Below are 27,691 nucleotides of genomic sequence, written 5' to 3'. Positions count from 1 at the left end.
AAAATTATGCCGCACCCCTACGCTAATATAATCTAACATAAAGTAATCTAACCTAAACAAAACTAACCTGAACGGTTATATATAACGACGCTGGTGTAGTACATCCGAACTAGGTACAACTACATTTTCTGCTTTATATTCATGCAGAAGTGTTGTCGATTTATTAGTATAAGTAGTAGTAGTAGTAGTAGTAAAAACGCATTAGAAGCCCCGCAGGGGTTGGTTGGGTTCTGTTTACAACATAAGTACTAGTAGTAATAGCAGCAGTAGTAGAAACAGTAGTAGCAGTAGTAGTAGTAGTAGTAGTAGTAGTAGTAGTAGTAGTAGTAGTAGTAATAGTAGTAAAAACGGGTTAGAAGCACCGCAGGGGTTGGTTGGATTCTGTTCTCAACATAAGAATAAAAAGTAGTAGTAGTAGTAGTAAAACTAGTAGAAATAGTAAAGGAAAAATTAGAAGCCCTGCAGGGGTTGGTTCGGTTCTGTTCTTGACATAAGTAGTAGTAATAGTAGTAGTAGTAGGAACGGGTTAGAAGCCCCGCAGGGGTTGGTTGGGTCCTATTCACAACGTAAGTATAAGAAGTACTAATACTAGTAGTAATAGTAGTAGGAAATAATTAGAAGCACCGCAGGGGTTGCATGGGTTCTGTTTTCGACGTAGGTAGTACTAGTAGTAGTAGCAATAATAGTAGGAACAAACTGAAAGCCACGCAGGGGTTATTTGGGTTGTGTTCTCAACGTAACTACAAGTAGTAGTAGTAGTAGTTGTTGTTGTTGTTGTAGCAGTAGTAGTAGCAGTAGTAGTGACAGTAGTAGGAAGAGCATAGAGGCCCCGCAGATTTTGGTTGGGTTCCGTTCTCAACGCAAGTATAAGTAGTAGTATTAGCAGTAGCAGTAGTAGTAGTAGCAGCTGTAGTAGCAGTAGTACTAGTAGTAGTAGTACTAGTAGCAGTAGTATTAGTAGCAATAGTAGAAGGAACGGTTTAGAAGCCCAGCAGGGGTTGGTTGGCTTCTGTTCTCCACATAAGTATAAGTAGTAGTAGTAGTAGTACCATTAGTACTAGCAGTAGTAGTAGTAGAAATAGTGGTAGTAGCAATAGTAGTAGGAACGAATTAGAGCCCAGCAGGGGTTCGTTAGGTTCTGCTCTCAACATAAGTATATGTAATAGAAGTAGTACTAGTAGTAGCAGTACTAATATTGCTAGTAGTAGTAGTAGCAGTAGTACTACTACTAGTAGTAGTAACAGTAATAGTTGTATTAGTAGCAGTAGCACTACTAGTAGTAGTAGTAGCAGCAGTAGTAGTAATAGTAGTAAGAATGGGTTAGAAGCCCCGCAGGCGTTCTCAACATAAGTAGTAGTAGTAACAGTAATAGTAGTAAAATAATTAGTAACAATAGATGGAAAGGGTTAGAAACCCCGCAGATGTTTGCTCGGTTCTGTTCTCGATATACGTATAAGTAGTAGTAGTAGCGGTAGTAGTAGGAGTAGTAGTAACAGTAGTAGTAATAGTAGTAGTAGTAGTGATAGTAGTAGGAACTAGGGATGGCCACATTTTCCGGAAAAACGGAAAATATTTTTTCCGGAAACTGGAAAATTGAAAACGGAAAACGGAAACTTCTCCGAAAAATCGGAAGACGGAAAATTTTCCAGAAAAACGAAAGACGGAAAATTTTCCGGAAAATCGAAAGACGAAAAATTTTCCGGAAAAACAGAAAACGGAAAATGTGATTTCCGGCAACCGGAAAACTTTTTCCGGACATGGCCATCCCTAGTGGGAATGGGATGGAAGCCCCGCAGAGGTTGAGTTCTGTTCTAGACGTAAGCAGTAGCAGTAGCAGTAGTAGTAGTAGTAGTAGTAGTAGTAGTAGTAGGCGTAGTAGTAGCAATAGTAGCAATACTAAGAGAAACGAATTGGAAGTCCCGCAGGGGTTGCTTGGGTTCTGTTCTCAACCTAAGTATAAGTAGTAGTAGCTGTAGTAATAGTAGTGCTAGAACTAGCAGTAGTAGTAGTAGAAATAGTAGTAGTAGCAATAGTAGGAATGAATTAGAAGCCCAACAGGGGTGGGTTAGGTTCCGCTCTTAACGTAAGTATATGTAATACAAGTAGTAGTAATAGTAGTAGTAGTAGCAGCAGCAGCGGTAGTACTACTACTAGTAGTAATAGTAATAGTATTAGTAGTAATAGTATTAGTAGCATGATCACTAGTAGTAGTAGTAGTAGTGGTCTTAGTAGTAATAATAGTAAGAATGAGTTAGAAGCCCAGCAGGGGCTGGTTGGGTTCTGTTGTCAACATAAGCAGTAGTAGTAATAGTAATAGTAGTAAAAGTAGTAGTAATAGTAGAAGGAGAGTTAAAAATCCCACAGACGTGTGCTCGGTTCTGTTCACGATATACGTATAAGTAGTAGTAGTAGCGGTAGTAGGAGTAGTAGTAAAAGTAGTAGTAGTAGGAACGAATTAGAAGATCCGCAAAAGTCACTTGGGTTCTGTTCTCAACGTAAGTATAAATAGTTGTAGTAGTAGTAATAGTAGTAGTAGTACTATTTGGTCTAGGAATTAATTCGTGCGGTTGGTACGCACACATTGAAGCTGTAGTACAAACACAAAATACATAAATACCTTAAGAAAAATATTGTCCATCGCTAGCCACCACTTTCGCCCATATGTCAGGTAATGTACGGATTCCGTGGCGAAAGAAGTCCTCATCCTTGGGAGCGATCCAGTCAGAGACCCATGTTTCGATATCTTCTGAAGAAGTAAACCGCTGTCCAATCAAATCGTTGTTCATGCAATCGAACAAGTAGTAGTCCGAAGGAGGAACGTCTGGTGAATACGGCGGGTGGGGTAAAACTTCCCATCCGACATTTTCTAAATAGGTTTTGACCGGTTTTGCGACATGTGGGCGAGCGTTATCATGTTGAACAATAAGTTTATCATGTCTGTTCTCCCATTCTGGTCGTGTTCTGGCCAGAGCTTGCTTCAAACGCATTAATTGTCGTCGATAACGTTCTCCATTCATAGTTTCACCCGGTTGCAGCAGCTCATAGTACACCACACCTTCCATATCCAACCATATGCACAGCATAACCTTTGCACAGTGAATATCTCGTTTTGGTTGTGATGGACCTGGTTCACCTGGTTTCACCCAGGCCTTTTTTCGTTTAGGGTTCTCGTAATGGATCCACTTCTCATCACCCGTAATAATTCGATGCAGAAACCCCTTTCTGCTCTGTCGTTGAAGCAGCAATTCGCAAATGGTTTTTCGTCTTTCAACGTCTCTGTCTTTCAATTCATGTGGAACCCAATGTGACATCTTTTGAATCATTCCCATGGCTTTCAAGCGTTTGGAGACTGTTGTTTGATCAACGCCTAATGCTGCTGCAAGTTGTTCCTGCGTTTGACACGAATCCTGCTCGAGCAATGCTGTCTAGGGATGGTACCGAGACCGAGACGCACTTTTATATACCGAGACGAGACCGAGACCGAGACGGACTTTTAAAAACCGAGACGAGACCGAGACCGAGACAGACCTCTATAAATCGAGACGAGACCGAGACGAGACTTAGGTCAGTCTCGAAAGTCTCGGTCTCGTCTCGAGTATTGATATAGATAAATACTAAAATTTCCTTCACTTAAAATTTGTTTCGTTGCTGTGTTAGATAATATGAGAACGGTTGACTGAGGTACAGTGGCGTATTTAGGGGGTGGTTATCGGGCTCAAACCCCTCCCGAAATAAATTTGTGATATTTTTTTTCATTGCACGTACAACGCAAATGTTTCTCAAAGCCTCTCCCGAAACAAAATCCACTGCTGATGGGAATAGAATTCTTCTCTCTCTCTCTCTCTCTCTCTCTCTCTCTCTCTCTCTCTCTCTCTCTCTATATATATATATATATATATATATATATATATATATATATATATATATATATATATATATATATATATATATATATATATATAATGGTCGCGGTGTCACCCAGGTCCGCCCTGCATGGGTTCCCGGGGCCCAACTTTAATTTTAAATGGAAACAAGGAGTGAGTGGTACCTCGTTCGATAGATCTTGAAAAACTAAAAAGCGTTGTGGCAAAAGATCTTTCATATCGGGCACTGTATTCAAAATGGCCGCCAAGACATGTTGCTTCTATCAGATACAGTAAAACGTGCAGTACCACTAATATGAAAACGGTTGAACATAAATGAACCGAACAGAAAATGTAATGTGGCACATCGATTGATATTGTCGCGGAGACTCCCAGGGCCACCCTTCATGGGGGCCCAGGGCGTAACTTCAAAATTGTAAATGGAAACATGGGTGAATAATACCTCGTTCGACATATCTTTAAAAACTAAAGAGTGCTGTTGCAAAAGATTGTTCATATGGGTCACCGTTTTCAAAATGACCACCAAGACATGGTACCTGCATCAGGTAAAACGTCCAGTATCACTAATATGAAAACACCAGAACAAATATTCGAATAGGAAACCACAGAGGGTATTTATCATTCTATAGCTCGGGAATGTTGCAACAGTCGAAAAGATGATTAGAGTGAAAGTGCCATAATGGAAAGAAACAAATCCAACTCCTAGAAAATAATCGCTCCAACCTCGCTCCGCAAGTGAGTGAAGCGCGAAGGATCAGTGAAATTGCAAATGAGAGCCTTAGTTTTTGCAAATTGTATCTACGAAACAAAGTTATTTGAAATGTGTTTTTATAAGAGATAAATGACTCTGTAATGGGATAAAGTATGTAAAATTCTTGTTAAATGGTACCTTCCATTTTGATTGCAGGCAATAGTTTGATGCAAAAATGAATCAACTGAAATGCAAAACCAATTTGTCGAACAATGCAATTTTAGAACAATGTTTACAAACGTTGGTTTTGTTCAACAGTCGTCTGCATGATATTGGTTCGCTTCTTTTCCTTCTATGTCTTCTTGCACGTGATAGAATATGAGTTTCACTGAGATGTCCACAGTTACATTCCGAATAACCTTCAACGGTAATTTCAGTTGTGATCCTTAGTAACGAAACTGTACATACTGATTCAGATATGTCCCAAAAATCTTGCACGCAATGCGTTAAATTATCAGAGGCGAAGGTTCGGGTAAAATGTTGTTAAACTTGAATTTCACCTTATTTTTATTCACCTTATTTCACTTTATTTTTATTCATTATAGTACCAGTCATTTGTATACACAAGTGTTTCAGACAAACCATATCTATTGCAAATAAAAACTGAGGTTCTCTTTGATATTTTACCATTCATTCCCGCTTCACTTACTTACGGACAGAGATCGGAAAGTTCATTTTCTATCATTTCCTCTTTTGCATCATGTCAATTATACTTTAATAACCTTTTTCTCCGTTGCATTGTATTCGAGCCGTGGAATGATAAATACCCTCTGTGCTTTCCTATATGAGTTTTATTCTATTCATTTTTCTCCAACTATTTACATATTAGGGGTCTAGTGGTACTGGACGTTTTATCTGACACAGGCTCCATGTCTTGGCGGCCATTTTGAAAACGGTGACCGATGTGAAAAATCTTTTGCTACAACACGTTTTACTTTTTAAATATCTATGGAACGAGGTATTACTCACCCCATGTTTCCATTTAAAATTTTAAAGTTTGGCCCTGGTACCCCATGAAAGGCGGCCCCGGGAGGCGCCGCGACAACACCATTCGGTGTGCCCCATGGCATATCCTATTTGAGTTTTTGTTCGGTTCATTATGTTCAACCGTTTCCGAGATATCCCCGTGGAAAGATTAAAATGGGCCATCCTGTACATATATAGTATATAGCTCGGCTCGTATATAGCCGCGGACATAGTATATGATCAAGGGAGGGGGCTAAACCATGGTTTGCCGCTTTACCCAGTGTAAAGAAAGTAGGATTGAAGCCCATTTTATCCAGTGCATACCTGAGCGTTAAGGGGGGCTATAGTCCCTATAGCCCTCCCCTAGGATCTGCTATATATATTAAAAATGCTGAAATTTTGTACCAAGTTGGGAAATTCTTCTTGATACTTTGCAATATCACTAGATAAACAAGCAATGTTGCTAAAGTAAAATAAAGTTGTATTTTCTCAAATTGCGCTGCGTAAAGTATTACATATTTAGTTATTTAACAAATCCACAATAGCCCATACATTATTTATGTAGCTTGGAAATCTCTATTAACTCAAATGGCATGGACGGTGCAATGCGCAACTCAACTGTATCTTAGCGTCAAATACTGTGATCACGGTATAATATATTTCGAATGAATGAAGGAACAAAGTTACAAGAAACGGAAAATTTAAATGTTTCTAAAGATTTTACTTCGAAAACGCGCTGACATATCACGTCTCATCATGCAGATGCTTCCAAAAGACTTAAATGCTTATAACGCCATTTACAACAATTGTTATTTCAAATCGTTTCAGAGATACCAAACACATTAGTAGTGATTGTTATACTGCTTAAAATGACGCATTTTTATTAAATTTTTATAATGATTATTGCTTTCCTTTGCTTCTATAGCATTACAACAGTTTTTTGTGGTTTTAATTACAAGTCGCAGTTACATTATTTTAAGCAGTGTTGCCCACTTAAATAGATAGCTAAATGTTATTCTAAATATGTGCAAATAACGTAGATAAACTGCAAAATATTTTAAAATTACTCGTAATTTGTTTTATGGTGCAAGAATGCTTTCAAGAGACGATGTTTTTCATAGTATTTGGGCTACTTATAATGTTAATGTTTAAATCTTCGTTCCAGCAATACATGTAAATGCAAATTGTAACTGAGATTAAATGTAACTGACACATTTTCAGTAACACTAGTTGTTCCCCTTAAGCCTTAGGCCTGGTGTACACTTTAGATTAAGATCGTGCTTAATTAAAAGTTCTAATTGCACCCTAATTACATTTCACTTGCTTTAGTTTGACCACCGACCACCTCAAACTCGATCCATACCATATAGCTATATGCAATTATTCAAGAACTTACAGTTAGTAATACACAGTGTTCACTTTTGTTTTGTTTTCTTTTAGTTTAACGTCCCACAGTTATGCTAGGGCGGCTACAAGAGACGTGGAGCTAATGATTATAGTGGAATCCGAACCACTTCGGTTGTTCAACTTTACCCCTACCGGAAATCGAACTCGGGACCACGCGAACCGAAACCAAGAGTTCTAGCCGCTAGACCAAATGGGGGTCGTCACATTGTGTTGATTTAAATCATTCAGTCAGTGTTGTCAGATCCGATGATTAAAAAGTATTGAGGCTGTACTCCGAAAGTAGCGAATTCGAACTATTTGTAGCCCAAATATATAGAAATGAATACTAATGGTGCTAATGAAATAATTTAATATGAGCTGGAAAGTGTGCTGGACGTATTGCAAGAAGAAATTATGATTGACGGACGACAACAATTCTAGACTAGATACTACGAGACAAAAACAGCCTAGGAAACCTCCGCATACAAGAAGGTGTGACGAAATCAAGAGCCACTGGAGGAGTAACCTGGAAAAGAATTGCCCATTAGATAGTTGTGGAGAAGACTTGGAAAGACTTTCATCCAGCAATGGATTGATAATGGTTGATTATGATGATGGTGATATTTTATTATATCTGGACCTCGGAGGTAAACTAAACTAAGTCATAATTTCGTAATTTTACAGAAGCGAAAACTGGTTCCTCAACTAAGACTAAATATATAACTTTTACTAGGTAAGGTAGGGTAAAAATGGATCCAAAATTTAATGAAAATCATAGAGCGAAAAAAGTATTTTTGACTATTCAATCCATCATGTTGCAGCAAAACTACGAAAATTAATACAAAAGAAAACTAGAAAGTTAAGAATCACTTGTTCTGGCGAGTGAGAAAAAATAGATACAGATAACTCGAATTACCTATATGCTTATATAATATGTATATACTGTATTATAAAATTTCAACGTAATAAACTCAAGATTAGTTTTCTCAAATAAAGATTGCATGCACCGTTGAGAGCTCAAGAATAAGATTAATCTGTTACGGCACTGGATATGTGCTTACGTAATGCATTACGACCTTATGAACTAGTATAAGAACAGAATGTACTTAAAATGAGACGCGAACTATGCGAAACATCAGACTTTGAATCTAACTTGTTTTGTGATCCAACTCGAGACCTCACATAGCAAAGATAAGTGTAGTAGCTCCCACCACAAGGTTCAGGACGTTTCTGTTATAAAGTGTCAATTAAACTCGGAGATGTGAAGCGGTAATAAAGCATTTAATCAATTTCAAACAGAATACGTATATTGTAGTAATACTTTACCCTATTTGTTAAGATAATGAACGTTATATTCTGTTTTTAAAATTACAGTCAAAACAGAATGTATTGAATAATGAGAAATTCTAAAGTTTCAATTTCGGTACGATTAAATACATTCGTGCTGCTATTTGTTGCGTTATCCGTTAGGAGGTATTGAACAATTCTGATTCAAAGGAAGGCAATAAACTACTGTATAGTACTGGAGTTAATTTAATAGAATTTAATTGTATAGGCAGTTCTGGGGCTATATGAGACAAAGTCTATTGCTGAAAGTGAAATATGGGTTCTGTTAGGGTTTTAGGGTGATATTCACAATGATCATTGAACCTGGAATAAAAGCATTAGCACTAGCAAATTAGCTATGAAGAGGTACACCATACCATAATTCTAAGTCAAAATGAAAGGAAAAAAATAAGCGGAAACGACAGACTACGAGAATAATACTTTCACTATTTTAATTTCACACTATTTATTTCGAGACTTTCGAGACGAGACCGAGATTTGGTACTCGAGACCGAGACCGAGATCGAGACAAGCATCTGTCGACCGAGACGAGACCGAGACCGAGACTGTGATTTTTTACTCGAGACGAGACCGAGATCGAGACCGTTATTTATCAACCGAGACGAGACCGAGACTGTACAAAGTCTCGTCTCGTCTCGTCTCGATACCATCCCTAATGCTGTCAATTCTTCGTCTTGAAATTTTTTTGGCTGTCCAGCTCGCTCTTGGTCTGCCAAGCCGAAATCACCACTTCTAAACCGTGCAAACCACTTCTGACACGTTCGCTCAGCTAGAGCATGGTCACCATACACTTCCACCAAAATACGATGACTTTCAGTCGCACTTTTCTGCATGTTAAAGTAATGCAGCAGGACACCCCGCAAAAACACTTTATCAGGCACAAATTGCGCCTTGTTCACTTAACTACAAACTGGTGTTGTTGACGCTTTAATCCACTGCCCTATACTACGAACGATACGCGATGACAGGGGTTTGCAACACATGTGTGGATACACGGAACTGTGGGACGCTCCGTTCGTTGCGCCATCTCTTGTCCAACCGCACGAATTAATTCCTAGACCAAATAATAGTGGCAGTAGTGGAAGTATTAGTTGAAGTAATAGTAGTAGGAGTAGGAGTAGTATTAGTAGTAGAAATAGTAACAGTAGTATCAGAAGTAATAGTGTCAGTATTACTACCATTAGTTGTGGTAGAAGTACTAGCAGTAGTATCAGTAGTAGGAGTAATAGTAGTAGTAGTAAAAATTGTAGTAATAGTAGTAGTAGTAGTGGGAAAGGGTTAGAAGTTCCGCAGTGGTTAGTTCTTACTCGTCAACTGTAAGTAGTATTAGTGGTAGTAGTAGTAGTACTTGTTGTTGTAGTAGTAGAAGTATTAGTAGTAGTTGTACTAGCAGTAGTAGCACTAGTAGCAGTAGCAGCAGTAGCAGCAATATTAGTATCATTAGTAGTAGGGACGAATTAGAAGCCCTGCAGGAGGTTGGTTGGATTTTGTTCTCAACGTAAGTATAATTAGTAGCAGTAGTAGTAGTAGCAATAGAAGCAGTAATACTAACAGTAGTAGTACTAGTAATAGCAGTAGAAGTAGTGGTAGCAGTGCAGTACTAGCAGTAGTAGTAGTAGTGGTAGTGGTAGTAGTAGTAGTAGTAGTTGTTGTTGTTGTTGTTTTGTAGTAATAGTATTAGGCACGGGTTAGAAGCCCAGCCGGGATTGGTTGGGTTCTGTTCTCAACATAAGTATAAGAAGCAGTAGTAGTAGTAGTAAAAGTAGTAGTAATAATCAGGGTGGAAAAAAATCATGATTTTTTTAAAAATAATTTTTGTTGATTTTTTATTTAAATCGATTTTTTAAAATTTAAATCAAATATTTCTCCTCGTATAATACAATTCGCGAACTGAAGAAAAATCATTAGAAATTAGTATTAAATGTTAACTATGCCATTTAAATGAAAGTATTGGGGTTGAATTTTGAATTATCCCAAATCGTTAACCTATATCAATCCCAAAGAATGTTTCTTAACCTTTTTAAATTATGGCTCTTTTTAAAGGTAAATTATAGACTTTTAGTCAAGCAGCTACAGCGTCATCCCTATTTATCCTAGGATAATGGTATATACATCATTCTCTTTAGAATAGAACAGCTTTTGAAACGGTAACATTCACATTTCTTATCATGTTCCTGAAGCGGGAAATTTTGAGTAATCGGCATTTTTTTCTTTTTTTAATTTTGATCCCCTCTGGATTCCCCTGTGTTAACGCACAGATTACAAAATCAACTGGGAAATACTAAGGGGAGTACCGGTACTAAATATGTGTACAAAATTTCAAGCTTCTATCTTGAGTAGTAAGGGTGAGGAAACTATTGAGCTAGGAACATTCCCACAATGCCCCAGATGACCCGGATGTAATATAAACATTTCCTCAGACATCCCTATTTATGATAGGATCATGATTTGTACATTATTCTCTTCAGAATAAAACATTTTTGCAACCGGTACCCCTCAAATGTCTCCATCATGTATCTGGGGCGGGTAAATCACGAATAAAAGGAATTTTCTTTTAAAAATATCTTCTTTTTTAATTTTTACCTCTGTGGACCCCTCCCCTATTTTAAGGGAGAGATCTGAAACAAATCTGAAAAATACTGAGTGGCACTGAGTAAATGTGCAAAATTTTAATCTTGTAGTTGCAAAAGTAAGCCCGCGAAAAATAATATTCTCCAAATACCCCAGATTACCGTATAAAACAGGATCTCAGGTAACAGTTTCCTGAGACATCCCTATTTATCCTAGAAGCAAGGTTCGTACATGATTTTCTTGAGAATAGAACAGCGTTTCAAACGGTCGATGGTGATTTCCCCGTTGGAATAGTTAACAATTTTAAAACCCAAACCCAATGTTACGAAAAGAAAGCAGGATTGCTCCGTAACCTGTTCAAAACGGGATTTTCCCTAATCATTCTCTGCATGACACTTGTTTTCATATACTATACTGTACATTTGAGTCTCATTGTATTATGATTATTAACATCCATAATCGAAATACCAGAGCAGAAACGGGATTTTACTTATTTTTACTTTAAATTAATTTATTTCGGAATTCGATTTACTCAGAGTGATTTAAATCAATCCACCCTGCTAGTAATAGTAGTAGGAAGGGCATAGAGGCCCCTGAACTAACCTAAACTAAGCTCAGGGGCGGATCCAGGACCGACTTCTGGGAGGGGGGGCGGTGGGTTGTAATACTGCTACTTAGAGCTACTTTTAACAGCTTCAAACTCTGAGATGGGTTTTATATATATATATATATATATATATATATATATATATATATATATATATATATATATATATATATAAGAAAGTTTCCTCTTCTGGGTGGGGCGATAGCCCCGATCACCATCCCCCCCTTGGATCCGCCACTGACTAAGCTAATATGAAGAGAAACTACAGAAATTGTAAATTTTTTTTAGAAAAAAATAGCTTGTCTCTTTCTACTAAATATTAATCTATTATGCATGTTGCTAGTTGCTCACCTGTGAAAATTAAATATGCTAATTCTGTGTGTTGACGCTTCAGGTACAGACTCCCAACTTCCACTTCTATATGGCAATTTCCTAGTATCATATTTTAACAGCTTGAAACTACGGTACTTTCACATTCAACAGTATAAAATTCTTTTCGTAATTGCACTTTTGATGTGTAATATGTTTCTTGTTTTGATAATGCACAAATAACTGCAATAAACAATATCAACCAGATGCAACGCAAAACACGACACGTAAAAGATTTCTTGCGCTTATGCAATTGCTCTCATCGCAGGGTTGCCAATTCTGAAAACGTGAAAGACATACGCGAGTTACAAAATTTACTATATTTTCACTTTCATACTGAACTTTTGATTTTAACTAAAAACTCACTAATAAAGGACACTAAAGCTTATGTTAGCTAGAGGGTTACGTGTGGCCGCTTAGTTTTAGCGCACTGATAGTGGAAAGAATGGAAGGAAAGTAAGAAGTGTGAGGAAACAGAAGACCAAAAAAAAAAAAAAAAGAAAAAAAAAGGAAAAAAAGCGTAAAATGTTTCCACCTGAAACCAGGAGCGGATCCAGGACCGACTTCTGGGGGATGGGGGTTGTCATCTGCTTCTTTTAAGGGCTCCAAACTTTGGGATGGGTTTTATATATATAATAAGAAAGTTTCCTCTTCTAAGGGGAGTGATCGCCCCCCCCCCCTGGATCCGCCTCTGCCTGAAACTCGTATGGACAGTGATCAAATCAGAAACTCTACACATCAGGAGCAGGCTTTCTCACAGAAGTTTTATCCGGAGGAGGAGGAAGCCAGAATTAAACTTGAAGGGTGCATTTAATGGGCGACCGAAGAAAATTTTCAAGGGGGCATTTCCCTTGTTGCTATATTACTTTTGCTATACATTTACAGGGTTTTTGAAAACAACACTGACAATAATTCCGCCCAATGTTCTGGGTGTTATTTTGAAACACCCTGCATATATATACAATTTCGTGAGCCAGGGGCCCGTGCCCCCTTCGGGCGCCCATGGTGCACTGGGACACTATTTACTAAAGAGCATACCCTTCACAAAAGCGACATTCACCTTCAATTTATCTTTGCTCCGGAAAAGAGGAGTGTAAACCAACCCCTCTATCCCCTTCCGGGAGGAAGAAGAAGATAAAGGTCCTGAAAAGTATGTCTGAAATAAAAATAACTAACAGTGAGCTACAACACACAGTTAATCTTATAATCTTATTTGTTTTTACAATTTTAAGCTAAGGTGGGATCAAATGTATCTATGTGTTTCGTCTCATGTTATTACCAAATTTAAAATAAATGCGCAAACATAAAGGTATTCCCCTCTCCCATTCGGAAGAGCCAAATTGATCCGCAGGCTGTTCAAGATTTCCATGGCCTCCTCAAGTACAGAAGAGGATGTAATTATCTTCACATTTATCTCTACCGCCGTTTAGTTTTACCACGTTTGTCACCATTTAATTTACTACACTTAATTGACCCTACGTCGACTAATTGTCGGAATATGGTTGGCAAACGAGAATTGCAAAAATTAAATTGAAAAACATGCTGATTGAACAAAATTTAAAATTGTATATACAAACAATCTGCTAACATTAGTCAAACGATTTTAGTCCTGCAATCCAAATTACAGTTTTACCAACCATAGAATACGTTGACCAATCGTAGGTGAATGGTTGAAAATCCCACTTAGACGTTGATGGCTCTGCGTTGGCAAATGAGCTGGTTGCCTAATCATCGACAAAGCGGCTAATTACAAACCAGGGCCAATGCTGATTTATCGTATTATGACCTCTGCTATGATAGGCGGAAGAACAAGAGAAAACAATCTCGTCTATGGTTAATTGAACCCGTGCAATGCAAATGTCTCGTCTCATCCCTATCTGGTCTCGAAAACGAGACAAGAGTCGAAACGAGAAGCGAATTTGAAATTCGAGATGAGACGAGAAACGTGATCAGTCTTGTTTCATTTTCGAGACGAGAAATTTCTCGAATCTTGTGAGTAACATTACTTTCCCCGAGTTTTATATCTCAATCTCTATTTTGGTGTTACATGATTCGTACAGTGGCTTGTTTTAGAGAGGGTTGGGTGTGATTGCACACCGCTCCCACGTGAGTTTAGAAAATACACGCTTTTTAACGAATTGTATGTTATACTAAAGTACTAATAAAAAAAAGGTGAAACTCTTATGTCCATGGACAATCCATGGACAATCTTGCCCCCGCCCCCTTAGAAAAACTCAATATGACGCTAATGAATTCGTAGTATAATAACTATAAACTGATAGAGTGATTATTCGAACATAATGAAGAGTATTCATTAACGTTTACATATACACAAATTATTACACAATATACTTTAATAAACACGTTGAAATATGATTTAAATGTATAGATGTAAGAAGTAGTAGTTGTGGTAGTAGTAGTAGTAGTAATAGTAGTAGTGGTAGTAGTAGTAATAGTAGTAACAATAGTAGTAATACTAGTGGAAACGAATTGGAAGCCCCGCAGAGGTTGTTTGGGTTCTCTTCTCAACGTAAGTATTAATATTAGTAGTAGTACCAGTAGTAAAAGTAGCAATAGTAGTAGTAGTTGTTGTTGTAGCAGTTGTAGTAGCAGCAGTAGTAGTAGTAGTTGTTGTTGTAGCAGTTGTAGTAGCAGCAGTAGTAGTAGTAGTAACAGTAGTAGGAACGAGTTAGAAGCGACGCAGGGGTTAGTTGGGTTCTGTTTTCAACATAAGTAGTAGTAGCATTAGTAATAGTAGTGGTAGTACTAGCAGTGGTAGTACTAGTAAAAGTAGCAGTAGTAGCAGTACTATTAGTAGCAATAGTAGTAGGAACGGATTAGAAGCCCAGCAGGGGTTGGTTAGGTTCTTTTCTCAACGTAAGTATTTGTAATAGTAGTAGTAGTAGTAGTAGTAGTAGTACTAATACTACTAACAGTAGTAGTAGTAGCAGCAGTAGTAGTAATAGTAATAGTAGTAGTAGTAGCAGCAGCAGCACTAGTGAACTTCTCGTAACGTGGAAGGATTCTGATACCTTCTAAATGAATTAAGATGGTCAAGCGTAAATTTTGTACTTACACCAGAAAATTTTCCAGATGAGATGAAAATTTAATACAAAAATCTGTGATCAACATCACAAGTGATACTAGTTAAACACGGTACCGATAAAGCCAAATATGTAATAAGAATACATAAAATTAAGTACTCGAGTGACACACAAGAAAATAAATAAAATGGAATATTTAGCTCGTCTATTTATTGAGAAGATTACGATTATATCACTTTAAAATTTTCATTTATAAATGAAAAAAATATGTTATTAGTATATCCTCCATTAATTAAATCATCTAGCACTGTATGCAGGGAGCTAATCAGTTAGTGGGTCAAGTCCTCATACGTTCGTAGTTACAACCCAGAACTACCTAACCTAATTAACCTTTATACGAGAGATCCACGTTCGATTTCCTGTCAGAGCTCATATGGTTCGGACCCAGGTTAAGCTGTAGGACCACGTCTTACATAGCCTCTTAGGTGAAAGAAACATCGAAATTTAAAACAGTAAATCAATGACTGAACTTATGAACAAACAAATATGCCTAGACATATTTTTATCGTACTATTTACCTCCTGAAGGGTGGCGATCTCTCCCCTTCCCTCACAATGCAAAGTTCGTACCTCTAACATAGTCTTTCTTTGCCTGCTTCGATAATTAATCCCTGGTTTGAAAGTACTACTGATTTGTAATACTCATTGGTACCCTTGAATACAGCCTTAATCTAATATAGGTAAATAAAATACAAGAGTTTCTTTGTGTACTTGTCTATCTGTCTGTCTGTTTGTGCGCGGCCTGGAGACCAGATGAGTGGACCGAGAGTTACCAAATTTTGGTCATGGGCACTTTTGTCCAGGTCCTAGAAAAAGACGAAGCGCGTTTTCAAAATTCGAACCAGGGGAGTCTCAGGGGGGGGGGGCTTTACAGGAACATGTAAAAGTAGTAGAAAATGACCGATATTAGTGTTGAATTCATAGTTTTCGCGGTTGCTGAGATCAATGGTGAAACTCCGATCGCATTAACTTCCAAATTAACCCCTTTCGGCTGTGGGCCGGGAATCACCGGGGGTAAATACCGAGACGTAAAAATAATCCAAAATGACCGATATTAGTGTCAAATCCATAGTTTTCGCGGTCGCTGATGAATGGTGATACTCCCATAGGCGTTGATTTCCCAATTTAGCCCCCTCGGCTGGGGGTAGAGGATTTTTTTTTAAATTTGAACCAGAGGGTCTCAGGAAGAGTTTACCGGGATATGTAAAAGTAGTAGAAAATGACCGATATTTTTTTCCCGTTCGTTGTTCAGTTTGTTTACATAGATATTTTATCTGACCCGTGCGAAGAATCGGTATTTCAGCTAGTTAATAATAAAATTGTTGTTGTTTACGGAAGTTAAACATCGCCTAGGCTATATGAGAAGTGGGCCTACAGTTTAAACTAGAATCCAAACCATCGTAATGCGCTCAAATTTCAATGCTTTGGCACGGGGTATCGAACCCGGGATTCCGTGCACCAAAGCCGTACGTGCTACTCACTAGACCAGCGCTTGAGGTCTTGTTTAATGAAACGGCATTAAAAAATTCAAGCTTAATGATAGGCTAATTTGGGAAGAAGTTTTTTTAAACATAATATATATATATATATATATATATATATATATATATATATATATATATATATATATATATATATATATATATATATATATATATATATATATATATATGTATGGTGTTCCTTTAAGGTTACCCTACGGAATCAACCGCTTGGAGTTGAGATCAGTGGACGGAAAAGGTGTGAATTCACTCCATATGTTTTGCAGAGGCGGATCTGGGAGGTAAAAACTGGGGGGAGGCAGCCTCCTTAACCCACTCTATGATAGGTATATCATTCATGAGTTTAGTATAAACTTTCAGAAATATATAAATAATAGCTTAAATTATATTCGTCACTAAAAACCCTGGGGGCCTAGGAGTCAAGATTACATCTGCCACTGTCGTTGCGAAGAAAAGAAATAGACTCATCTTGGTACAAATTATCATTTTCATCAATCTTTCTTTGTAACATATTACTTGGGATTCATATTAGCCCAGGACAAGAGGTCAACTCTCTTCTCCTCCTCCCGCCCGCCAACCCTCCTGTTCAAGAGCATGCTTCAGATAATTTTCATGGAAAAACCTTAAGTTTCTTTATTTAAACCGTTAAAAGTGGGACACTTTAAAACCAGAAACTTACTTGGGAATATAATCACAATTTCCAGTGAAAAATCAGTACCATACAATGAAATTGTGTAAAACAAAACACTATTTTACTATGCAAATGTGTCATTTGAGAAGGGCAGATGGAACTATTATCTCCTCTCTGAGTTTGAGAAACACCTCCTTTTTTAACAGATTTTTGTACTAATATACTAATTTAAAAATGACCCCTCTGAATATTTTATACTGATTATACCCCTGTGACCGATCCTGAAATAATGGTACTGTTACTATGCACTTGGAAACTTAATAAAGTCGCATTAAAATATAAACATGAAATAAAATGACATTCTTTTACTTTATAAAGAATCATTGTATAATTTTGCAACGAACATTACAATCCAGTCTCATAATAATAAACTTTTTTCTTTTTTTTAATGTTCATCTCAAAGATACCAACGTTTTGGAGTAACTGTGGTTCCGAGTGCATTAAAAATAAATAGTTTTGATTGTTTGATAGCACAAAGTAACTATCGACCAGAACTAATTTTTTTCGACATTTTAGTAAGTAGTAGCATATTCACTACTGAGCAGGGAGCCCACTCGTGGCCAAGCTTTTTAGTAAGAGTCGGCCCCTCAACCACCTTATTCTCCGCCACTGCGTCCACATCTATGATAATCCTGTTTGTTACCAGTCTTCCAAGGATTCAATAATAATCACGCGCAAATCCCGGGGAATGGAAGGTACTTGTCCCCTCTAATCTTGGAACTGGGGAGACTGTCCCCCGAATAATCTGATTTGTAATGTTTTTTTTTCTTGGGGGGGGGGGAGAAATGTGATGATTTGTATTCGACTTCCACAAAGGAAAATGAGATGAATGAAAGAGATGTCCCTTGCTGTATAATATACAACAGATGCACCTCAGAAATCAGATTCATCTACCGTAATATGAGTCTCATCTCGCCCTCACTCTCCCGGAAGTCTAAAATCTTCCCGCCTCCCAATGTTGAAATCAACTCTGCTCCCTTGATCATCCACAGCATTGTTTTTCAACTTTATAAATATATTGAACATTGCTTTAAAAAAAAGAGAGAGAGAGAAAATAAAAAATGGGAACGGTCTTATCCGTCCCTCTCTCCTAAAGACAGATTTCCTCCGCTAATAATAATAATAATAATAAAACTAGGCACGTACTTGCATGTTTTACATGTAGATGGGAAATAAATTTTATTTGGGACATCATTATTATTGGAATTCATTCAGCTGGTTACAGAATGTTATTACTGAAAATTTGCACTAGTTGGAAACATTGCTTGCAACTCAGAATCACGTGTTCTCATGCTTCCACTTGAAAGTTCCTCTTCTCTCTTGTAAGCACGAATAGCAGCGTTGCCAGACCTACTAATTTTGCTGGAGATCTGCTGCTTTTTCTACGTTCTAGTGATCTACTGCGAAAGAAAATGGAAAGTGAATAATCTTCTGATTTTTCCTTACTTCGAGAAGTTAAAGAAATATTAATATTGAATTTTTATTTTTTCTTTCATTAAAAAATTAAATTTCTCTCTATACATACACAAAGCCCTGTGTAACATATAAGATTTAGTTGCAGTTTTGCTGTATATAATATGAATACAAGGATACAATTCTAAAGTACGAAACAAGAATAAACAACTTCTTCATTAGTTTTAATGGCATTTTTGATCGTCTATTCTAGTCCCCTACTTTACTTCATTTTCTACATGCATGATGGTTGGCGATCTTTATGACTTACTGTAAGATTTACCAGTACGTGTTGTTTAGATTGGGACTTGGATTGGAAGAGTAGTTTAGATCAGTTCCCCACGATCGTCAGCGAAAAATCATCTTACATCATTATCACGTGTGACTGTATCATATAGGTCCTAGTTAACTATCCTTAGGTGCGTGATAAGACAATTTCACACTCCACTTTGCTCTATCACTACGTCTTTACACACACATGTGTATCAAACATTATTAATATAAAGGAGGCATTAGGGTCTTTCTACCTCCGAAAGATTATCTAATCATTGGAAAACATTTTCTTTATGAAACACTTTGAAGTAATTAAAATTCTAATTTATTTTTTGTACATATTGTTTAATTTTGAAATGAAAGTAACAGTGAATTCTGGACTGCTTGTTTTGCCTTAATAATGGCAATTTTTTGTTAGCTCTGCATTTGCACTCAAATACAGTCACTTTATATGTCTACTGCTTTCTCCTGTTTTTTTTTTTTTTTTTTTTTTAATTGAGTCTTCTGCTTTTCCAACTGATCGGTCTGGCAACACTGACGAACAGTGGTTTTTTTAACTGAAGGTGATAAAGCATTTATTTAAGTTTGTGTGTGTATGGTTGTGTGTGTATGGACTTTCGACTAGTGATGGGCAAAACGATTCACCTCTCAGATTCGTCGCTCAGTAGTTCGCTCACTAAAATAAATCGGTTCATTTGAACGGTTCAATGACTCACTTATATTATTACAACTGGGAGAAAGTGAGGTTAAAACATAAATTCGTATTATCAGACTAAATACAATTAACAGATGTCATGTACGAAAAAGTGTAATTCTAATGCAAAATCATGAACAATTTGGATTAAATAAAAGTATTAATAATATATCTAAAAATACAACACGAAAGCAATATATACGTATATAGGATACGGGCCCACTTATTTTTAGTGAAGAGTTTACATTCCGAATTTCATATTTCTAATTTCACAGCACCGTGACAAACTTATATTTTAAATGCCCAACGCTTACCGTGCAGGGCCGGCTTTAGGTGGTGCGGGGCCCGATTGGGAACATTTTGCGGGGCCCCAGGTTTACAACTAACATGCAGCAAGGTCTCTCCCTCTCTCTGCTGGTCTAGTGGCCATACCCATTTCCCTTTGCAACGTTTTTTCATCTGGTAAAAACGCTCACCCTTATAGTAGCTTTTTTTTTTTTTTTTTTTTTTTTTTTTAGAGAAATAACTCAAATGGAAATGCAGACAATAAATGAAAAGACATATTTCACCCTTACAGTACTTTGTAGTAGACAAACACCGTGTGCGTAGGTTTCCTCGGGATTCTCTCCGTTTCCTCCCACTTAGTTCATTCCACCATTTCATTCATTTCTCATCATCACCGTCTCCTTTAGCTTAGCCGGCATGGCCATGAGACGTAAAACTCATGAAGATTTCATTATATATATATATATATATATATATATATATATATAGATAGATAGATAGATAGATAGATAGATAGATAGATAGATAGATAGATAGATGCATGAGGTTTATTCATGCCAAAAAAGTCCTGCTAAGACCGGTTTTTCCAAGCACTCAAATACCTATGAGGTCTATACCGAACTTCACTGGTCTATTTCGGTCCTCGCGAGGTCTAACGCGGTCCTCGCGAGGTTTAAGTAGGACCTTTGAGGTCTAAATGTAACTTCAGGGCTGCCAACATACTTTAAAACAACTTCAAGAATCAAAATGAAATATGCCATATTAAATTGTTTTGCATTTTACACAAACAAAAATCGCTGAAATTTCGTACCGTGGAAATATTAACAGGGAGATATTGTTTGATGTATTATTAAGTGCAACAAAATTAACAGTGTTGCCATCCCAATAACAAGATTTTTCAAATAACACTAAGCAATGTTTTTCTATATTTCAAATTTGCATGTTAAACTAAAACTTACTGCCTTTATTGTTTAATGCTGCAAACCGAAGGCGTAGCAGTATCGAAAACATTCAAATTTCAAAGGTCTCTACTCCAATAATATGACAAGTGAATTGCGAGGGAAAATGCATATTGGAAGTACCTTAGTGTCGAATACTACGATGACAATACAACTTATTTCGAAGAAATGGAAACAACGATACATCAAATTCTTTATTTTGAAAAAGGTACTAACTATAACAACCAACCGCATAATGGTTTTCAATAGACTCAAAGATTATAATGCCGTTTATAACAATTTGATAAATCAATCCGTACTTACATATGAAAAAACGTTGTTAAAGATTGTTGTACTGCATAAAATGACGTATCTGTAGGAACCTTTTAAAACACTGTTGGTTTCCTTTGCTTCCATGACATTACATCGATTGTTTTTGAAAATTTTATTTATAACAAATTGAGGAAGAAGATGATGATCGCCAGATTAGTACACGAGCTTAAAAAACTCATAGTTTTTAAAGATTTTTATAGTTTCTAACTATTTCAATTTTAGATATTTTTTTTTACTTTGGTATGATCTTTATGTTATTTAGAAAAATTTCAATTTATCTGGCGTCATCGATAAAGTTTATTTACCACAATTTCTTATTTTAAACTTATGACCAAATATTCGGATCCATGTCCAGGCAATTTTGTTAACAGCTTATGTTGTAGCTAATGAAGCTCTTATATTATAAGCAATTACATCATCTTAGTGATAAAGTGTACTTGGCTATAAGGCTTCGACTATTATTACTATTATTATTATTATTATTATTAACACGAATTGGTTAAAAGGAACTACAGAAAATTTTCGGAATTACATAATTCTTAGCATTGCTGCAAGCTTATCTCCATTGTTTATCACTTCTCCGGAACAATTTGAGATATCAAATTGCTCTATACTACATTATGATTATCCATTAAAAAGAATATATGATTGAACGTAGTATTTTCCAAAGCGGCTTTAAGAAGTAAAACATGTTTGATATAATATCGTACAATACCATACTTTGAACACGAATTCCCTTCATTTAATAGTTTTAACGCATTAATGAAACGATACGGCAATTCGTAATTTTCCATCGACTTCATTTTCTACGTAGTAAACAAAATAAACGTTTCAATTATTGGTTGAAACCAGCATTCAATCCAGTTCTTCCAAAACATCGATGTTAGAAAAAAGTTACAAGTCACAAACACATTTAATACAATCTGCAAAAACTTTCTTGTATGTTCATGTAGCATAGGCTTCAAGAACAAAATGAAATGTAGGAAAAGACAGATGAAATCAACACTTGGAGAATATATTATCTATTCTTGTACAATCGTGCAATTTTTTTGAATAATGTATCTTCCTTTTACCCTTCCCTGTAACTTGTTTTTATTTTAGAGTTGACTGCGTGATAAGAGTTAAAGCTGTCTCGTCTCTAGAAGGTGTTGAGGAAAGGATGTCTTGTTTCGGAAAATGTACTATTTCCATTTGGAGGAGTGCTGTCACGTCTCGTATCACGTCACGAATACTCTATATCGTCCCGTCTCGTGAGTAAGCCTAGTTGCATGAAGGTACAAGTTAAAAGGTGTTAACACATACATAATTGAGTGTTTCAGCGCAAACCTAAAATTTTGTATATTCAACCAAAGTTAGTGACGAGGCCCTCAATGGTGGGTGATAGAGCGCTCACTTCCGGTGTATGAGATTCCAAGTTCGATCCTAGCTCCTACCCAAGTGGGAATTGTGGAGGGAAAGTTTTGTGTATGAATTTTTTCGGTGTTTTTCCGTTTTCTGCTAATTTCTTTATTTCAAAAGTTTGTTCGGTCTCGTTACCACTGTCTCCTTTAGACTCGTCTGGGGCGTTCAAGCCAGAAAGAAGGAAAAGAACTTCAAAAATGCTGCGGCATTCAAGACGTATATCATAATAATACTCAGAAGACATCACTATTTTTGCTCAACGATTGAAGTTGAGCACCCTATTCAACAGCGAGCCTGTTTGAGACGGAGACCTACCGTTTAACGTAGACTCTGAACCTCAAGAGCTCCCACCGGGGTTTTACCGTCCCAAAGACGCGTATGCTAACTATATACCACAAGGGAGATCGTTCGTGGTTATATACAATGTTTGAATACGTTTATCGACATTGGGGATAAGTAAAATAACGCTCAACATGACACAGACTTCTAAAGATGCAATAATTCAAAATGATACATCGTTTTCTTAACCTCTCCCGCTCTAGTAACAGTCGTGAAAATAAAACTTTTAAATTAATAATTTTCACGACAACTAAATTAACGACATATTTTGTGAGACACCTACATGTAATCTTTCCGAATGTTCGAGTAAAGTATTGAATATGTCTAACAAGATATGTACAATGTCAGACATCTACAAATCCATAAACGACTTCCTTAAAAGAGTTAATATAACATCGTCATACAAATTCACTTACGATGACAAACTGAAGTATTTAAGAACACAGTTATAAGTGACAACTATAGGGACTATACAATATTTTAAGTGGGCAACGATAAAAAATAGAAAATATAATAAATTGTAGTTAGTTTTGAGTTAAAATTAGGAGTCAAAAGTTTACATATTCCGTTCTGAAATACAACTATCAGATTAAAATTATATGAAAAAAACAAATCCAGTGGAATGTTTTCGAACTTGAAACCACTAAACACGGTTTGAGGCGGGAAGAAAGCAAACATTCCCTCAAGGGATGTTTCAGTTAGTTTCTTTGGAGATCATTCAAATGGGATTGAGGGGGAAAGACAAATGTAAGTTAACAAGTATGAAAGTAATACGTGTTAAATGTTTATAGATAATAAGGAAATAACATCAGACGTGTGTTCTGGTTAAACGCAACCCAAAACATATCATATCACACTTTTCAATTAAAAATTTTGCACTTGAACCTAAGATGGAGGACTTCGAGATGGCAACCATCATGGTACTATACAGTAATAAATGCGATTTTACCATAATTATCCTTATTCAAGATATGATATCACTTCTTCTAACCGTTAGAAACTTACAAGGTACTTTTGCTTCGCATTGTATACTGTAAATCACTGAAAACTTGCGGTCAATTTGGGCACCATTTAATATTATTCAATTGAGCTTATTTTCCTCATGGGTTACTTTGGTATAACATAATATGAAACCATTTTAGGAGGTGAGATTCAAAGAACCTCGGAAGTTGAACAGTAAGGACCACCCAATATGAATACAGGGTATTAATGAACTACACCGACAAACCGTAAGAGGTGATTCCTCAGATCAAAAAAATCAAAACGTTCCTATGGACCTGTGGGAAAAGCGCATAGTTTCAAAGATAGAGCTGTCCAAAATAGCGAAAAAGCCAAATTTCAAGAGGCCCTATCTCGAATTCGAGAAATCGTAGAATGGTGGTCTTCATCAGCATAAAGGAAGTCATGCATACGCAATCCAAAATGCATAATTCATTAATGTTCAATGGGTGTGTAGAGTATTCTCTAAAGGGTGAAATTTCCAGACATGCCATCAACCAAATATGATTTGATTTATGATTGGTCCAAAGTAGGCAAATGATCAGCCTTTACAGCAGTTAACACGAAATCCTTTGGCGCGATACAGAAGTGTTAAGGATCGTCAACAACACGGACTCTCGTACTCGAGAAAAAGCATGCTGCGATGTTTTCTTTCATGTTTATAAGTGAAGAAAACGTGAAATATACCGTGACGAAATACATCGCATTACACGTTATTACGAACACTAAAAAACATGGAGCTGCCGGTTCCTAACACTTCTGACTTCCCTCCGAAGTACTGGATGTCGATTCTTGTCAAGGCTTATCTCCTGCCTACTTTGTACCCTCCTTGAAATCAGAGTATATTTGAAAACTCTATTGAGAACATATTTGAGAATTATACCCTGTACAGAATACCCTGCAAACCCATTGAAAATTGACGTAATATGTATTTTTGGATTGTGTGTGCATGACTTCCTTTACGCTGATAAGGATCACCATCCACAGTTTTTGGAATTCGAAATAGGGCCTGTTGAAATTTAGCTTTTCGCCATTTTGGACAGCCCTAGATCTAAAACTATGCACTTTTCGCAATAGATCCATATGACCTTTTTCTCCCATTTATATATATATATATATATATATATATATATATATATATATATATATATTGTTATATATGATGTTTTGGTTCTGGGATTGGCGTAGCAATTGTGTACACTTTCTTTTGTGAAATCGTAATTGAGATCACTTCTTCACTCTCCACCCAGTATTACAAGGTTGGTTCGGAGTCCAACTCTCTTTTAGCCTCGGTCTCGAAACGTCGTTGGCCCACTGGTTCGAAGATGATGAGAAAGCGTACTAAAGTGGTAGAGCTTGGTACTGGAAATCGAAACCCAGGTAACACTTGAAGACTGTGAGTTGAATCTAACTAGGTGGGATAGCTTGACTGAATCAAAGAGACCATTTCACTTTACTTTTTATTAAAAAAAAAATAAAAATAAGAATACAGATGAATTTAACAAAATCGGTTACTTGGAGTTACAACTTGGAAGTTTTTCTACATTATTCAAGTGGGAGCACAACCCTATTATACTCAATGGGTGCTAGAAGGTTTTTACGCTAAACCGCGAGTTATTGAAAATAGTAAAGTGTGAACTTTGTGCATCGCAACTTGCATTGGCCCGAAAGGAAAACATGTTAAGTCTCGAAGAGGGAATGTGGTCTCAGATTGATGGGACTTGAAAATAAAACTCATATTGATCACTAAACAATCTCAAAGTGCTCATCCCGTGTGGAGGGGGAACTTAGAAAAAATTAGCACATACCTGATTTTTCTGAAGACCGTCCCTAACCAGAGCGAAGTTCACTGTTAGCCGTCCGTCCGTAGAATCAATCGGTGCGGCAGACAAGCCTCGCTTATAAAGGCGCTTCGTCCCACGCATTTCTGCCTTTTCTGACGTAGCTCGAAGGCGACGTCACGAGCCTCATCGAGCATGGGAGAGACTTCTTCACGCGCATGCTCAATAGTGGTTAAGACTTCTAGTATTTCTATGATTTTTCTCTATCACGCCGGGATTGAAATTCCTATTTTACATTTATTTGTACAGTTTATATTTTGCACCTAGCTCTAACTACTTAATAGATTTCGTGGTATTCCCTAAATATTGCCTCTAGGACCCAGCTCTGTGATCTGAGTAAAATCAAAGCTAGGGTCATACCACTATTTCATGCGTGTGGTTTGGTGTCAATGAGGCATCAGGTTGATAATTCAATCTGGACCTCACCTGACTCCGTTCTCCCTATTTCTCTTTTCCCTTACTGCACACACAATTTGAAACGCGCGGGCGTCCCGCCCTATAATTTGGAGTCCGGCCTAGGACTTCGAGGCACAACTGTGTAACAGTTATCCGCCGACCTCGGTGAAAAAAAAACAAACAAAAAAAAATGTCGAAAGTTATCTTTCTGGCATTTTTATTCGGTTGCAGAAACGGTTGTCCAAGGCAAGTTGCTGGGAGTTAAAGGGTTAATATAGAACTGGCCTTACGTCAGGCGTTAGGAACTAACAACAAACTTTCTTGAGGGATTGGAGATTATGCACGACTAAACTGCAAGAGAGCGTGATTGTAAGATTTCATGTGTCATAACTAACTATAGTACGTATAAATGTTACTCAATTCCATTAACAACTCTTAGATTAAAACTCTGTAGGATGAAACCTTACAACCATGGATTCCTTCTAGCTTATAGTTATCAACTCACCATAATATATATATTTTATTTTATAATTTTTTTTTTTTTTTTTTTTTTAAACCAATTCCTAACCATATTATTAAGCATGACTTCGAACCGATTATGAGTACAACTTCTAGTATTAAAGAAAATTAAGATTTTGTGAGTTTACTGATTTGCTAAGTACAATGGTCTTTGCTGTACTGGGTACCATTATAGATATACGTGTCAAAGGTGATTGTCTCAGGCTACTAATTTTATTCAACTATAAATGAAAGAAATTTAACATTAAATACACTTGAACAAGAATAGCGTGAAGCGCTTTAACGTTGGACTGTGATGAACGATAAAATTACAAAAGTAGTTTATAGTATAAACCAATTGGGGAAAACATACAATGATCTAGACTAGGACACTCAATTGTGTTGCCTGAAATTTTTTTTTTTTTTTTTTTTTTTTAATTATCGCGGGGTTGTGCTTTACAGTTTGTGAACAACATTTCTTATGTTGTTTCTATATACCAGTTATACTTCATAAATCATAGGCTATACTCTACTTTCCAGGATCAAGTGAATATTTTATAACCTGTAATGTATTGAAAGTATTTGAGTACTCCTTTGAGTAAACCTTTGAAGATATTTGAATACTCCATTACATATTTGGTAATATATTTACTTGTAACATAGAAGCGATTGCATACTAAATGATTAAATCGCATATGTAAAATAACTTGAGTAATTAACAACTAGCGATTACAACAGTTGCTGAATGCTTAATAAATGTTAGAAATGCGTCTATACGCCTTTTATATTAAACTCATCCTATTGTTAACAAAAATGCATCTCACATTATTAGTTATTGCTCTTTGTATTGATAATGCAATAAAAATGTAATATATTTCAAACTTACTGTATAGCTCTGTTCTATACAGGGTAATCATAGTATGTACATGTGGTTTTTCGAAACTTCTACTCAGCTTGATTGCTATTTTGACCTCGATTTGGTTTCTCTCATCCTGTGTGGTATGCAATACACTATACACATTGATTACTTTTACGTATACTGACAATATACAGACATTACAAATG

At 36.6% G+C, this 27,691-nt stretch overlaps 1 protein-coding gene across 5 annotated transcripts in view; it reads right to left on the bottom strand.

Annotated features, from left to right (window-relative positions):
* Positions 1-25,750, bottom strand: part of LOC145683678 (TNF receptor-associated factor 4-like) — a 68,770-nt gene extending 43,020 nt beyond the window's left edge. For 3 of the 5 annotated variants that reach the window (XM_081755027.1, XM_081755029.1, XM_081755028.1), the window contains exon 1: positions 11,864-12,146. The gene's annotated coding sequence lies outside the window, so the exon portion shown is untranslated. Of the gene's footprint in view, positions 1-2,617; positions 2,791-11,863; positions 12,147-25,699 lie in introns of those variants that run through there. The other 2 variants (XM_081755030.1, XM_081755031.1) reach the window with 2 other exon arrangements.
* Positions 25,751-27,691: the final 1,941 nt, after the last annotated feature.

Source organism: Thermobia domestica, chromosome 4, assembly GCF_964235325.1.
Source record: "Thermobia domestica chromosome 4, izTheDome1.hap1.1, whole genome shotgun sequence".
NCBI classification, from domain to species: domain Eukaryota; kingdom Metazoa; phylum Arthropoda; class Insecta; order Zygentoma; family Lepismatidae; genus Thermobia; species Thermobia domestica.
This window is presented reverse-complemented; position numbering and strand designations above follow the sequence as displayed.